The sequence below is a fragment of the Bombina bombina genome, chromosome 2, assembly GCF_027579735.1.
Source record: "Bombina bombina isolate aBomBom1 chromosome 2, aBomBom1.pri, whole genome shotgun sequence".
Lineage (NCBI taxonomy): Eukaryota > Metazoa > Chordata > Amphibia > Anura > Bombinatoridae > Bombina > Bombina bombina.
Genome location: NC_069500.1, coordinates 501,347,350 through 501,365,053, shown reverse-complemented (window position 1 = coordinate 501,365,053; position 17,704 = coordinate 501,347,350).

Sequence of the window (17,704 nt, the reverse complement as noted above, 5' to 3'; positions counted from 1 at the left end):
GAGATTTAGAGTTTTTAACATTTCTTTATGTTTATATGTATTTTCTGGGTAATAGTATAGATATTTAACACATTGGATACTATGTGTCTAGCAGGCGATTAGTTGCTAAGTTACACATATCCAAAGCATCCATTAGTGACGCTTGCACAGGCACTGGGTAATTACCGCTACACATAATTTGGTAAACATATGTTTTATAAGTCATGTTAGCAGATATTATATGGTCACTTTAAAAAACACACATATGTTGTCAATTGTTGTATAGATTCTACTGCTTAGGTGCATCTAGAAATTCTTGAAATTCTTAGAATTCTTCGTGTCTGGTTGCTAGGCTACATGCAATGCTTATTAGTGATGTATGCTAGGTGCTTGCTAACACCTGGTTTTGCACACAAGGTAATTAACGCTTATTGGAAACACATGTATGATGAACAGGGTATTTAAGGGAGGTTGTTGAGCATTGTTGTTGTTTGAGTCTGAGGACGGGGGTAAAACTATGAAATGTCACTCTGTTGGAATAAAGTTTTTTGCCACTTCAAACCCGGTGAGTGCCTGCTTTTGTTGGAGGTCTATGAAATATGTTGCTGAGGACCCGGTCAAAAGGATTGTATCGTGAGTGCTAAACTGCTGTGTACTTTTATATATATATATATATACATATATATATATATATATATATATATACAGGGAGTGCAGAATTATTAGGCAAATGAGTATTTTGACCACATCATTCTCTTTATGCATGTTGTCTTACTCCAAGCTGTATAGGCTCGAAAGCCTACTACCAATTAAGCATATTAGGTGATGTGCATCTCTGTAATGAGAAGGGGTGTGGTCTAATGACATCAACACCCTATATCAGGTGTGCATAATTATTAGGCAACTTCCTTTCCTTTGGCAAAATGGGTCAAAAGAAGGACTTGACAGGCTCAGAAAAGTCAAAAATAGTGAGATATCTTGCAGAGGGATGCAGCACTCTTAAAATTGCAAAGATTCTGAAGCGTGATCATCGAACAATCAAGCGTTTCATTCAAAATAGTCAACAGGGTCGCAAGAAGCGTGTGGAAAAACCAAGGCGCAAAATAACTGCCCATGAACTCAGAAACGTCAAGCGTGCAGCTGCCAAAATGCCACTTGCCACCAGTTTGGCCATATTTCAGAGCTGCAACATCACTGGAGTGCCCAAAAGCACAAGGTGTGCAATACTCAGAGACATGGCCAAGGTAAGAAAGGCTGAAAGACGACCACCACTGAACAAGACACACAAGCTGAAACATCAAGACTGGGCCAAGAAATATCTCAAGACTGATTTTTCTAAGGTTTTATGGACTGATGAAATGAGAGTGAGTCTTGATGGGCCAGATGGATAGGCCGGTGGCTGGATTGGTAAAGGGCAGAGAGCTCCAGTCCGACTCAGACGCCAGCAAGGTGGAGGTGGAGTACTGGTTTGGGCTGGTATCATCAAAGATGAGCTTGTGGGGCCTTTTCAAGTTGAGGATGGAGTCAAGCTCAACTCCCAGTCCTACTGCCAGTTTCTGGAAGACACCTTCTTCAAGCAGTGGTACAGGAAGAAGTCTGCATCCTTCAAGAAAAACATGATTTTCATGCAGGACAATGCTCCATCACACACGTCCAAGTACTCCACAGCATGGCTGGCAAGAAAGGGTATAAAAGAAGAAAATCTAATGACATGGCCTCCTTGTTCACCTGATCTGAACCCCATTGAGAACCTGTGGTCCATCATCAAATGTGAGATTTACAAGGAGGGAAAACAGTACACCACTCTGAACAGTGTCTGGGAGGCTGTGGTTGCTGCTGCACGCAATGTTGATGGTGAACAGATCAAAACACTGACAGAATCCATGGATGGCAGGCTTTTGAGTGTCCTTGCAAAGAAAGGTGGCTATATTGGTCACTGATATGTTTTTGTTTTATTTTTGAATGTCAGAAATGTATATTTGTGAATGTTGAGATGTTATATTGGTTTCACTGGTAAAAATAAATAATTGAAATGGGTATATATTTGTTTTTTGTTAAGTTGCCTAATAATTATGCACAGTAATAGTCACCTGCACACACAGATATCCCCCTAAAATAGCTATAACTAAAAACAAACTAAAAACTACTTCCAAAACTATTCAGCTTTGATATTGAGTTTTTTGGGTTCATTGAGAACATGGTTGTTGTTCAATAATAAAATTAATCCTCAAAAATACAACTTGCCTAATAATTCTGCACTCCCTGTATATATATACATACACAGTTGCAAGAAAAAGTATGTGAACCCTTTGGAATGATATGGATTTCTGCACAAATTGGTCATAAAATGTGATCTGATTATCATTTAAGTCACAACAATAGACAATCACAGTCTGCTTAAACTAAGAACACACAAAGAATAAAATGTTGCCATGTTTTTATTGAACACACCATGTAAACATTCACAATGCATGTGGAAAAAGTATGTGAACCCTTGCATTTAATAACTGGTTGAACCTCCTTTTGCAGCAATAACTTCAACTAAACGTTTCCTGTAGTTGCAGATCTGACGTGCACAACGGTCAGGAGTAATTCTTGACCATTCCTCTTTACAGAACTGTTTCAGTTCAGCAATATTCTTGGGATGTCTGGTGTGAATCGCTTTCTTGAGGTCATGCCACAGCATCTCAATCGGGTTGAGGTCAGGACTCTGACTGGTGCAACTTCAGAAGGCATATTTTCTTCTGTTTAAGGCATTCTGTTGTTGATTTACTTCTATGCTTTGGGTCATTGTCCTGTTGCAAAACCCATCTTCTGTTGAGCTTCAGCTGGTAGACAGATGGTCTTAAGTTCTCCTGCAAAATGTCTTGATAAACTTGGGAATTCATTTTTCCTTCGATGATAGCAATCCGTCCAGGCCCTGACGCAGCAAAGCAGCCCCAAACCATGATGCCCCCACCACCATACTTCACAGTTGGGGAGAGGTTTTGATGTTGGTGTGCTGTGCCTCTTTTTAGCCAAACATAGTGTTGTGTGTTTCTTCCAAACAACTCAACTTTGGTTTCATCTGTCCACAGAATATTTTGCAAGTACTGCTGTGGAACATCCAGGTGCTCTTGTGCAAACTGTAAATGTGCAGCAATGTTTTGTTTGGACAGCAGTGGCTTCCTCTGTGGTATCCTCCCATGAAATCCATTCTTGTTTAGTGTTTTACGTATTGTAGATTCGCTAACAGGGATGTTAGCATTTGCCAGTGACTTTTGTAAGTCTTTAGCTGACACTCTAGGATTCTTCTTCACTTCATTGAGCAGTCTGCGCTGTGCTTTTGCAGTCATCTTTACAGGACGGCCACTTCTAGGGAGAGTAGCAGCAGTGCTGAACTTTCTCCATTTATAGAAAATTTGTCTTACCGTGGACTGATGAACAGAAAGGATTTTGGAGATACTTTTCTAACCCTTTCCAGCTTTATGCAAGTCAACAATTCTTAATCGTAGGTCTTCTGAGAGCTCTTTTGTGCGAGGCATCATTCACATCAGGCAATGCTTCTTGTGAAAAGCAAACCCAGAACTGGTGTGTGTTTTTTATAGGGCAGGGCAGCTGTAACCAACACCTCCAATCTCATCTCATTGATTGGACTCCAGTTGGCTGACATCTCACTCTAATTAGCTCTTGGAGATGTCATTAGTTTAGGGATTCACATACTTTTTCCACCTGCACTGTGAATGTTTACATGGTGTGTTCAATAAAAACATGGCAACATTTCATTCTTTGTGTGTTATTAGTTTAAGCAGACTGTGATTGTCTATTGTTGTGACTTAGATGATGATCAGATCACATTTTATGACCAATTTGTGCAGAAATCCATATCATTCCAAAGGGTTCACATACTTTTTCTTGCAACTGTATATATATATATATATATATATATATATATATACACTTCTAGAAATACAAATACACATTAGTTTATGTGAAAGTATCATATAACAGATTGTTTTGTATCACAAATAAATATAAAAATAACTTTTTATGAGATATTGTTTGTTGAGTTATAAATCTAGTTATTTAAATATTCTTGGACATTTACAGATGAAAAAATAAAAGTTTAGCTTCAGAGAAATGTGCTTGTTCATGGATAGTAATGAAATGGTATACATAAAGTTGGGAACAAAACAGAATAAGCGCAACATCGATGACTGTTAACAACTGTTTTTACTGTTTTGTTTTTTTTTAAATAAGGGCATCGTATGCAGATCCGTGGCAGCGATGTCTGGCGACGTCTGGCCAGGGTATTGACACCAGCGAATGCACCGATATTGACGCTTTGTAAATATTCCCCAAAGTCTGAATTACTCATTAAAAAAAAATATAAAAATCAAGTCACATAAATTCTTCTCTGTATAAGGACAAAGTCCACCAAGGGAAGTTTTGGCTAATCCTGGATCTTCCCCAACGTTTCCTAACTTTCACTTTCACATAAGAGTATTCACATAGGAGTGACCACCTTTCAGTTTATTTGGTTCACAATCTGACTCACAGTATTCCACTCACACAAATTTGAACTTTGGATATTTCTCTTGTGTTTTTGAAATCTTTTGATGATATTTTGATTTTATTTTTATACATTTTAATTTTTATATTTGTATACATTTATATTTTTTATCATTATTTTTTGTCACAGTTTTCAGTTTTTTATTGTGCTACTTATAAAACTATCCCTCAAGGATACCAGAATTGTCTTTTCTTGTTTTTTTCTTTTTTCACTATTGGATATACAACATATAACGCCCAATACTTCCTATATCCACTCAAAGGTTCACCTTAAGGAGACAATCCTGTTATTTGGACTTTGCATCTAACCACGTGGTTTTTGGACATAATAGTATTAGTGTCATCCTTTACCAGGTTTAACCCCTTAATGACCACAGCACTTTTCCATTTTCTGTCCGTTTGGGACCAAGGCTATTTTTACATTTTTGCGGTGTTTGTGTTTAGCTGTAATTTTCCTCTTACTCATTTAATGTACCCACACATATTATATACCGTTTTTCTCGCCATTAAATGGACTTTCTAAAGATACCATTATTTTTATCATATCTTATAATTTACTATAAAAAATGATAAAATATGAGTAAAAATTGGAAAAAAACACACTTTTTCTAAATTTGACCCCCAAAATCTGTTACACATCTACAACCACCAAAAAACACCAATGCTAAATAGTTTCTAAATTTTGTCCTGAGTTTAGAAATACCCAATGTTTACATGTTCTTTGCTTTTTTTGCAAGTTATAGGGCCATAAATACAAGTAGCACTTTGCTATTTCCAAACCACTTTTTTTCAAAATTAGCGCTAGTTACATTGGAACGCTAATATCTTTCAGGAATCCCTGAATATCCATTGACATGTATATATTTTTTTTTATAAGACATCCCAAAGTATTGATCTAGGCCCATTTTGGTATATTTCATGCCACCATTTCACCGCCAAATGCGATCAAATAAAAACAAATTGTTCACTTTTTCACAAATTTTTTCACAAACTTTAGGTTTCTCACTGAAATTATTTACAAAAAACTTATGCAATTATAGCATAAATGGTTGTAAATGCTTCCCTGGGATCCCCTTTGTTCATAAATAGCAGACATATATGGCTTTGGCTTTGCTTTTTGGTAATTAGAAGGCTGCTAAATGCCACTGCGCACCACACGTGTATTATGCCCACCACATGTGTATTATGCCCAGCAGTGAAGGGGTTAATTAGGGAGCATGTAGGGAACTTCTAGGGTTAATTTTAGATTTAGTTTAGTGTAGTAGACAACCCCAAGTATTGATCTAGGCCCATTTTGGTATATTTCATGCCACTATTTCACCGCCAAATGGGATCAAATAAAAAAAAAAACGCTAAATTTTTCACAATTTTAGGTTTCTCACTGAAATTATTTACAAACAGCTTGTGCAATTATGGCACAAATGGTTGTAAATGCTTCTCTGGGATCCCCTTTGTTCAGAAATAGCAGACATATATGACTTTGGTGTTGCTTTTTGGTAATTAGAAGGCCGCTAAATGCTGCTGCGCATCACACGTGTATTATGGCTAGCAGTGAAGGGGTTAATTAGGTAGTTTGTAGGGAGCTTGCAGGGTTAATTGTAGCTTTAGTGTAGAGATCAGCCTCCCACCTGACACATCCCACCCCCAGATCCCTCCCAAACAGCTCCCTTCCCTCCCCCACCCCACAATTGTCCTTGCCATCTTAAGTACTGGCAGAAAGTCTGCCAGTACTAAAATAAACGTTTTTTGTTGTTGTTAATTTTTAGCATATTTACATATGCTACTGTGTTGGATCCCCCCTTAGCCCCCAACCTCCCTGATCCCCCCCAAAACAGCTCTCTAACCCTCCCCCTCTGCCTTATTGGGGGCCATCTTGGGTACTGGCAGCTGTCTGCCAGTACCCAGTTTGCAAAAAAAAATGTTTTTTTTAATTTTGTTATTGTGTTTTTTCTGTAGTGCAGCTTCCCCCCAACAGACCAACCCCCACCCCCTGCCTGATGTTTATTTTTATACATATATCCCCCACTATTTCAATCTTTGACAAAAATATTTTCTGTCGTGTAGCGGTTCCAACCCGCTCCCTCCTTGTGCACCCGCCTGCCCCCGCCCTCCCGTGCATGCGTGCTCACCCCTGGCCATCCACACCAACGATCCCGCCCCCCTCCAGATCACCAGGGCCATTGATGGCTGCCACCCGCCTCCCATACTGGCTCCCACCCACCAACGAATGTAGCCACCGATCTCCGGTGCAGAGAGGGCCACAGAGTGGCTCTCTCTGCACCGGATGGCTAAAAAAGGTTATTGCAGGATGCCTCGATATCGAGGCATCACTGCAATAACCGGAAAGCAGCGGGAAGCGAGCAGGATCGCTTCCAGCTGCTTTCCAGACCGAGGACGTGCAGGGTACGTCCTTGGTCGTTAACTGAGTTTTTTTTGAGGACGTACCCTGCACTTCCTCGGTCGTTAAGGGGTTAATCTATCAGGTTTCATTTTATTATACCTTGACAGCTATCAAATACATATATATTCATACACATATATATTTTAACTAATTTAACTATTTTACTAGTTTAGTAACATGGATCCATGGTAATTTGTTTGTTTTTTAATAAATGTATATGTTTTAACCTTTAATAGACATTTCCTTACCTTTGCCTTTTGTTTTAGGCGCTCCTTGTATTTTTTCTGTATAAGTTGCTCTTTGGTTCTGATATTAAATACAGCAGTAGGTATACTAGATTTTAAATTATTGTCTAGACATAATAATTTCAAATTTATCGTTCAGTTAAATTTGGTTGCATTTTATGAAATTGGTCAATTCGGATAATAATATCTACTGGGATATTTTCACATTTTATCAATCCAAGTTCTTTGCTTAATTCCTGAACCTCTTTTCTGGTTTATACAACACTATAAGAAAAGAAAAAAAGCCTCAATCTAATATTAGGCCTTTAAAAAGACAGGGAATACAGCACTCTTTATATTTATATAAAGCACATATTTATTGTTACACAGTTCCAAATCCAGAACTGAAACAAACCAAGCAAATATTGGTAAATCTGAACAAATATATATATATATATATATATATATATATATATATATATATATATATATATATATATACAGGGAGTGCAGAATTATTAGGCAAATGAGTATTTTGACCACATCATTCTCTTTATGCATGTTGTCTTACTCCAAGCTGTATAGGCTCGAACGCCTACTACCAATTAAGCATATTAGGTGATGTGCATCTCTGTAATGAGAAGGGGTGTGGTCTAATGACATCAACACCCTATATCAGGTGTGCATAATTATTAGGCAACTTCCTTTCCTTTGGCAAAATGGGTCAAAAGAAGGACTTGACAGGCTCAGAAAAGTCAAAAATAGTGAGATATCTTGCAGAGTGATGCAGCACTCTTAAAATTGCAAAGCTTCTGAAGCGTGATCATCGAACAATCAAGCGTTTCATTCAAAATAGTCAACAGGGTCGCAAGAAGAGTGTGGAAAAATCAAGGTGCAAAATAACTGCCCATGAACTGAGAAAAGTCAAGCGTGCAGCTGCCAAGATGCCACTTGCCACCAGTTTGGCCATATTTCAGAGCTGCAACATCACTGGAGTGCCCAAAAGCACAAGGTATGCAATACTCAGAGACATGGCCAAGGTAAGAAAGGCTGAAAGACGACCACCACTGAACAAGACACACAAGCTGAAACGTCAAGACTGGGCCAAGAAATATCTCAAGACTGATTTTTCTAAGGTTTTATGGACTGATGAAATGAGAGTGAGTCTTAATGGGCCAGATGGATGGGCTCGTGGCTGGATTGGTAAAGGGCAGAGAGCTCCAGTCCGACTCAGACGCCAGCAAGGTAGAGGTGGAGTACTGGTTTGGGCTGGTATCATCAAAGATGAGCTTGTGGGGCCTTTTTGGGTTGAGGATGGAGTCAAGCTCAACTCCCAGTCCTACTGCCAGTTTCTGGAAGACACCTTCTTCAAGCGGTGGTACAGGAAGAAGTCTGCATCCTTCAAGAAAAACATGATTTTCATGCAGGACAATGCTCCATCACACGCGTCCAAGTACTCCACAGCGTGGCTGGCAAGAAAGGGTATAAAAGAAGAAAATCTAATGACATGGCCTCCTTGTTCACCTGATCTGAACCCCATTGAGAACCTGTGGTCCATCATCAAATGTGAGATTTACAAGGAGGGAAAACAGTACACCTCTCTGAACAGTGTCTGGGAGGCTGTGGTTGCTGCTGCACGCAATGTTGATGGTGAACAGATCAAAACACTGACAGAATCCATGGATGGCAGGCTTTTGAGTGTCCTTGCAAAGAAAGGTGGCTATATTGGTCACTGATTTGTTTTTGTTTTGTTTTTGAATGTCAGAAATGTATATTTGTGAATGTTGAGATGTTATATTGGTTTCACTGGTAAAAATAAATAATTGAAATGGGTATATATTTGTTTTTTGTTAAGTTGCCTAATAATTATGCACAGTAATAGTCACCTGCACACACAGATATCCCCCTAAATTAGCTATAACTAAAAACAAACTAAAAACTACTTCCAAAACTATTCAGCTTTGATATTAATGAGTTTTTTAGGTTCATTGAGAACATGGTTGTTGTTCAATAATAAAATTAATCCTCAAAAATACAACTTGCCTAATAATTTTGCACTCCCTGTATATACGATGTATCAAGTACTCACACAATGCATTCATTCAACATACATACTGAAACACACTATGCATCAGCATTGAAATCTATACCTAGTCACAAAAAAATCTTATGTGGCCACAATGACTAGGAAATAACAGCGCTGTTACTTTAAGAAAACATCTTTGCAAAGATGATGAAAAACTGCAAATAATCCATTTCCAAAAAGCAATAATATAGTAGTGTCAAATAGTAACTATATGATGATGAAATCAAGATAGGTCTCCAAACATTTATGTCGGGAAAAGCATTAGTGTGGTGAACAGGCAAGCAGGATAATAAGCAACATATAAATGTCCAGCTCCTTATTGCAATGCTTTTTAAGCCTTAAGTGTTAGTATGAAAAAACAGGCAAGCAGGTCACTGAGCAGGAGATAAGCATATGTATGTCCAGTTCCTTATTACAATGCCTCTTAAACTTTATGGTGTATATTTTGTAAAAATAGGGACTGTTACCTTCCGCAACTGGGCTTCACAGGAATTTACCACAGTGTGTCTCGTAACATGGTTTAATATTACCTGAAACCCACCTGCAGTCTCTCTCCAAGAGTTTAAATAAAACACTGCTTAGCCTGTACCTCTATCCTCCAAATGCTTCCAGCGTTGTCTTGCCAGACCTGTTATTCATGTAGCTCCACTTCACAGCAGCAAACTTATTTCTTCAACTCTGTGTGAAAACTCCTTGTGGAAGCTGCACTCATGTGAGTACTTCACAATCAAATGCAAAAACAGCCAAAGTACGTTTCTCCCAGAATCCTTTGCAAAAACGGGCTTCATCAGGGCTGTCCATCAACCTGTGTGTTAGCCTTTTAAAGAGTAAACCTCCTCCTCTTCTTTCTTTTACATTGTTATTTCTACAAAAAAGGGGCAGTAACTACTCTCACCATCAAACAAACTCAGGTTAAAAACTTTTTTGCCTTTCATTCAAAACTTACACATTCACACTTAGAATCAAAATCTCTTTATTTTGTAAATGCTTCTTTTTGAACATATCACCATTTTCTCTTTATAGACATTTTAAGGATATAATACACTTGTATAGGGGACATCCTAAAACATTTAATTTGAAAATGGCTTAATGTAGCTTAATGAGTAAAAAAGTGGCCAAATGTTAATCAATTGCTGCATAATTTTGCACAACCCAAGATTTTCACTATCCAAGCCTATCCTAGAGGTTTCATGGATTTTGGAATTCCACACGACAAATGAGTGACATTAAGCTTGTTTTTTGGGGAACTTAATGTGGCTTAACGTACAAAATTGAACTTAGATGTTAACCAATTTCCCCCAAACTTACCACAATACATTAATCTATCGATTCAAACAAATCCTGAAAATTTCAGGACATTTAATAAAACATACCAAAAGTTATTCACATTTAAAGGGCCATAATACCAAAATGTTTAAACACTTGAAAGTGATGCAGCATAGCTGTAAAAAGCTGACTAGAAAATATCTCCTGAACATCTCTATGTAAAAAAGAAAGATATTTTACCTCAAAAGTTCCTCAGTAGCCACCTCCCATTGTAAAGGATTTCTAAGCAGCATTTTAGTGTGTCTGTCCTGGGACATCTGAAGGGATGTGCATCGTGCACTCTCATCTTATTTCACCAATCAGGTAAAGGAAGTTTACAATGAAATCTCATGAGAGTCAATTCAAATCTCATGAGATCACAGTAAAAGTTCATGACCTCAGCACTGCTGATGCTGATTGGCTGCTGTTCATTTCTTCATTTTTTTAAATTTTTTTACCTGCAGCTGGGAGCAGTTGAGTATAACTTTTTACACAGAACTTACTCTGCTGAGCTGAGGAGATTGTGAGGTAAAATATCTTCCTTTTTTACATAGAGATGCTCAGGTGATATTTTCCTGTCAGCTTTTTACAGTTATACTGCATCAGTTTCAAGTGATTTAGCATATGAGTATTATGTCCCTTTAACAATTTTTTTACAATCCTAAAACATTTAATGTAAGCAGCTTAATGTAAAAAGAGCTTAATGTACCAAAATTCACCTAAACATCGATCAATTGCCTTGAAACTTGGCACAAACTCAGTTTGTCACTTTCCAAACCTATCCTAGAAGTTTCAAGGTATTTGATTTCCCACAAGGCAAATGAGTGACATTAAGCTTGTTTTTTGGGAAGCTTAATGTGGCTTAACGTACAAAATTGAACTTAGATCTTAACCAATTTCCCCCAAACTTCTCACAATACATTTATCTATATATTCAAACATATTCTGAAAATTTCCGGACATTTGATAAAACATACCAAAAGTTATTCGCATTTAACAACTTTTTTACAATCCTAAAACATTTAATGTAAGCAGCTTAATGTAAAAAGAGCTTAATGTACCAAAATTCACCAAAACTTCAATCAATTGCCTTGAAACTTGGCACAAACTCAGTTTTTCACTTTCCAAATCTATCCTAGAAGTTTCATGGATTTTGGTGTCCCACAAGGCAAATGAGGGACATTAAGCTTGTTTTTTGGGGAGCTTAATGTGGCTTAATGAGTGAAAAAGTGTCCAAATGTTAATCAATTGCTGCATAATCTTGCACAACCCAAGGTTTCCACTATCCAAGCCTATCCTAGAAGTTTAATGGATTTTGGTTTTCCACAAGGCAAATGAGTGTCATTAAGCTTGTTTTTTGGGGAGCTTAATGTGGCTTAACGTATAAAATTGAACTTAGATGTTAACCAATTTCCCCCAAACTTAACACAATACATTAATCTATCTATTCAAACATATTCTGAAAATTTCAGGACATTTGATAAAACATACCAAAAGTTATACACATTTAACTATTTTTTTACAATCCTAAAACATTTAGGGGGGTAGTTATCAACGTGTCTAATTTACCTGCCTTCGCCGGTTCAATATGCCTGCCTAAGCTCGCCTACCATCGCCGCCGCGGACCTGCAAAATTTCGCCTAAGTTATCAAAAAATCTGTCAAAAAGCCACACACCAAGTACAGGGCGATGAGCAGCGGACTGTGATAGTTATTACTCATCTGATCTCGCTGCTCTTCGGCTTTTTGACAGCTTACTTGCTAGCCTGTCACTAAGCACCCACACTAACTACACTGTTCTACCCCCTAAACCGCCGCTCCTAGACCCCGCCACAACTCTTATAAATGTATTAACCCCTAAACCGCCGCTCCCGGACACCACCGCCACCTTAATTATACCTAGTAACCCCTATCCTGCCCCCCCTATACAGCCGCCCTCTATAATAAATTTATTAACCCCTATCCTGCTGATCCCAGACCTCACTGCAACTAAATAAATAGTTTAACCCCTAAACCGCCGCTCCCGGACGCCGCCGCAACCTATATTAAACTTATTAAGCCCTATCCTGCCCCCCCTACACCGTCGCCACCTATAATAAATGTATTAACCCCTATCCTGCCCCCCTACACCGCCGCCACTGTAATAAAATTATTAACCCCTAAACCTGTCTAACCCTAACACCCCCTAACTTAAATATTAATTAAATAAATCTAAATAATATTTCTCTTATTAAATAAATTATTCCTATTTAAAACTAAATACTTACCTTTAAAATAAACCCTAATATAGCTACAATATAAATAATAATTATATTGTAGCTATCTTAGGATTTATTTTTATTTTACAGGCATCTTTCAATTTATTTTAAATAGGTACAATAGCTATTAAATACTTATTAACTATTTAATAGCTTACCTAGCTAAAATAAAGAGAAATTTACCTGTAAAATAAAAACTAACCTAAGTTACAATTACACCTAAAACTACACTATACTTTAATAAATGAATCCTATTTAAAACTAAATACTTACCTGTAAAATAAACCCTAAGATAGCTACAATATAATTAATAATTACATTGTAGCTATTTTAGGATTTATATTTATTTTACAGGTAACTTTGTATTTATTTTAGCTAGTTAGAATAGTTATTAAATAGTTATTAACTATTTAATAACTACCTAGCTAAAAGAAATACAAAATTACCTGTAAAATAAATCCTAACCTAAGTTACAATTTTAACCTAACACTACACTATCATTAAATTAATTAAATAAATTAGCTACAAATAACTACAATTAAATACAATTAACCCCTTAATGACAACTGACGTACCAGGTACGTCCTGCAAAAACTAGCAGTTAGTGACAATGGACGTACCTGGTACGTCAGTGGTTTAAGAGAGTGCTGGAAGTGATCGCAATTGCTTCCAGCAGCTCTCAGGGTATTGCAGTGATGCCTCGATATGGAGGCATCCTGCAATACCTTTTAACAAGCCTCCGATGCAGCTGCTGGAAGCGATCGCAATTGCTTCCAGCAGCTCTCAGGGTATTGCAGTGATGCCTCGATATGGAGGCATCCTGCAATACCTTTTAACAAGCCTCCGATGCAGAGAGAGCCACTCTGTGGCCCTCTCTGCACCGGTATCAATGGTGCAGTGTTCCGGGGGGAAGGGAAACAAAGAGGCGGCAGCGTGCGGGTGCGCGCGTGCACGTGGGGGCCGCGCGCGTGTACGTGGGGGCCGCGCGCGTGCACGTGGTGCGCGCGCGCATATTAGCCACTGACACCAATGAAAAAAAAAAAGTTCAAAACATAAAAAAAATATATATATATATATAAAAGGATCTGGGGGGGGGGGTTTGGGGGTATTGAGGGGGGGGCTGCTACACTACAGAAAAGTTTATAAATATTTTTGGGGGCAAAATTTATAAATATTTTTGGGGGCAAATTGGGTACTGGCAGACAGCTGCCAGTACCCAAGATGGCGGCAATTAAGTAGCAGGGAGGGTTATAGAGCTGTTTGGTGGGGGATCAGGGAGGTTGGGGGCTAAGGCAGGGCTCCATTACAGCAGAATACATTTTTTTTAAAAATAAAATAAAAAAAACTCCTTTTATTTAGTACTGGCAGACTTTCTGCCAGTACTTAAGATGGCGGGGACAATTGTGGGGTGGGGGAGGGAAGAGAGCTGTTTGGGAGGGATCAGGGGGTGGGATGTGTCAGGTGGGAGGCTGATCTCTACACTAAAGCTAAAATTAACCCTGCCAGCGCCCTACAAGCTACCTAATTAACTCCTTCACTGCTGGTCATAATTCACGTGTTGTGCGCAGCAGCATTTAGCGGCCTTCTAATTAACAAAAAGCAACGCCAAAGCCATATATGTCTGCTATTTCTGAACAAAGGGGATCCCAGAGAAGCTTTTACAACCATTTGTGCCATAATTGCACAAACTGTTTGTAAATAATTTCAGTGAGAAACCTACAATTGTGAAAAATTTAAAGTTTTTATTTATTTGCTCGCATTTGGCGGTGAAATGGTGGCATGAAATATACCAAAATTGGCCTAGATCAATACTTGGAGTTGTCTACTACACTAAACTAAAGCTAAAATGAACCCTACAAGCTCCCTACATGCTCCCTAATTAACCCCTTCACTGCTGGGCATAAAACACGTGTGGTGCGCAGCGGCATTTAGCAGCCTTCTAATTACCAAAAAGCAACCCCAAAGCCATATAAGTCTGCTATTTCTGAACAAAGGCGATCCCAGAGAAGCATTTACAACCATTTGTGCCATAATTGCAGAAGCTGTTTGTAAATAATTTCAGTGGGAAACCTAAAGTTTGTGACAAAATGTGTGAAAAAGTGAACATTTTTTTTAATTTGATCGCATTTGGCGGTGAAACGGTGGCATGAAATATACCAAAATGGGCCTAGATCAATACTTTGGGATGTCTTCTAAAAAAAAATATATACATGTCAATGGATATTCAGGTATTCCTTACAGATATCAGTGTTCCAATGTAACTAGCGCTAATTTTGAAAAAAAAGTGGTTTGGAAATAGCGAAGTGCTACTTGTATTTATGGCCCTATAACTTACAAAAAAAGCAAAGAACATGTAAACATTGGGTATTTCTAAACTCAGGACAAAATTTAGAAACTATTTAGCATGGGTGTTTTTTAGTGGTTGTAGATGTGTAACAGATTTTGGGGGTCAAAGTTAGAAAAAGTGTGTTTTTTCCATTTTTTCCTCATATTTTATAAAAATTTTTATAGTAAATTATAAGATATAATGAAAATAATGGTATCTTTAGAAAGTCCATTTAATGGCGAGAAAAACGGTATATAATATGTGTGGGTACAGTAAATGAGTAAGAGGAAAATTACAGCTGAACACAAACACCACAGAAATGTAAAAATAGCCATTGTCATTAAGGGTAAGAAAATTGAAAAATCGTCCGGTCATTAAGGGGTTAAATAAACTAACTAAAGTACAAAAAATAAAAAAAGCTAAGTTACAAAAAATAAAAAAAGTTACAAACATTTAAAAAATATTACAACAATTTTAAGCTAATTACACCTAATCTAAGCCCCCTAATAAAATAACAAAGCCCCCCAAAATAAAAAAATGCCCTACCCTATTCTAAATTAAAAAAGTTCAAAGCTCTTTTACCTTACCAGCCCTTAAAAGGGCCTTTTGCGGGGCATGCCCCAAAGAAAACAGCTCTTTTGCCTGTAAAATAAAAATACAACCCCCCCAACGTTAAAACCCACCACCCACATACCCCTAATCTAACCCAAACCCCCCTTAAATAAACCTTTTAAGGTTTATTTAAGGTTAAACACTACCCCCCTGAAGATCATCCTACCTTGAGTCGTCTTCACTCAGCCGAGCCACCGATGGAACCGAAGAGGAGATCCGGAGCGGCAGAAGTGATCCTCCAAGGTGCGCTGAAGAAGTCTTCTATCCGGGCGATGTCATCTTCCAAGCGGCGCTGAAGAAGTCTTCCATCCAGGCGATGTCATCTTCAAAGTGGGGTCTTTAATCTTCTTTCTTCAGGATCCATCTTCATCCCGCCGACGCGGAACATCCTTCTTCCCCGACGGACTAACGACGAATGAAGGCTCCTTTAAGGGACGTCATCCAAGATGGCATTCCTTCAATTCCGATTGGCTGATAGGATTCTATCAGCTAATCGGAATTAAGGTAGGAAAAATCTGATTGGCTGATTGAATCAGCCAATCAGATTGAGCTTGCATTCTATTGGCTGATCGTAACAGCCAATAGAATGCGAGCTCAATCTGATTGGTTGATTGGATCAGCCAATCGGATTGAACTTCAATCCGATTCAATTTTAATATCCAAAAAGTTAAGCTCACTCTCATTTATTTCAGATGTTAGAAAAATATTTCTGTCATTCTTATTCAGTTTTTCAATAAATTCTTTTAGGATATCCACCGGGCCATCCCATAGAAGCAGGATGTCGTCCACATATCGAACTCAGAGATACACATACTTCTCCACAATGTCCCCATGTTTATCAAAAACATCCGCTAATTCCCATGCCCAGAGATGTAGGCATGCATATGTGGGGGCACAGACCGCCCCCATTGCGGTTCCTTTAAGTTGTTGATATATCTGATTGTCAAACATGAAAACATTGTGGGTCAGAACAAATCTCAACAAATCAATGACAAATTCTGTGTGTTTCGAATATGGTTAACCTCTTGTCTCCAAAAAATGTCTGGCTGCCCCCATTCCTATATCATGAGGAATTGAGGCATACAGGCTCTCTACATCAAGTGATTCCAGAACTGTTGTATTTGAAACCATTAGACCATCCAATTTTCTTAACAGATCTAAGGTATCTTTCACATATGAGGTTAACGTCACCAAAAACGGCCTTAGAAAAACATCTATGTAGTTTCCTATTTTCTCAGTTAGACTACCTATTCCCGACACTATGGGACGTCCCGGTGGATTTTTCCTATTGTTGTGCAATTTGGGTATAGTGTAGAATACCGGGGTCACCGGATGTTCAGGATACATGAATTTAAATTCTTTCAGACTGATAAGTTTTTCAATTTTAGCATCATTCAAGATTTTAAAAAGATCGGATTGTGATTTCTTTATTGGATTGAAGGGTAGCTTAGCATATTGTTTCTTATCATTTAGCTGACGTTTTACTTCATTCACATATTGTTTTTCATCCATAAGGACAAGGTTGCCGCCCTTATCGGCCGGCTTTATGATGGTATTCTTGGCCCCTATTAAATCATTAAGGGCTTTCCTTTCCTTATGGGTAAGGTTGTCATTAAAGAGTGTATGGATGTACCATTAATTGCAAAGACAGAAAGGAATCTTGCAAGAAAAGGGAAAGGCCTGTCTGACTCTAAATATATATCTTGAAAAACCCACTGGTTTAGATTATCAACATTAGGTGGTGGATTAATATAGGAGAGCAATGCTCTGTGTCAGGGAGTAAATGGGACCCCAAATATCCAATTGGAAGTTAGAATGAAGTTAAAATTGTCTCAGAAAACCATTCATACAACACAAATCTTTATTGGGAGACAAAAAGTAAAGTCCAGCAGGACTCAGACAAACATTCACACATACACTGATTAAAAATAGCTCAAGCTCGTGTCTTAATTTAGAAGAATTC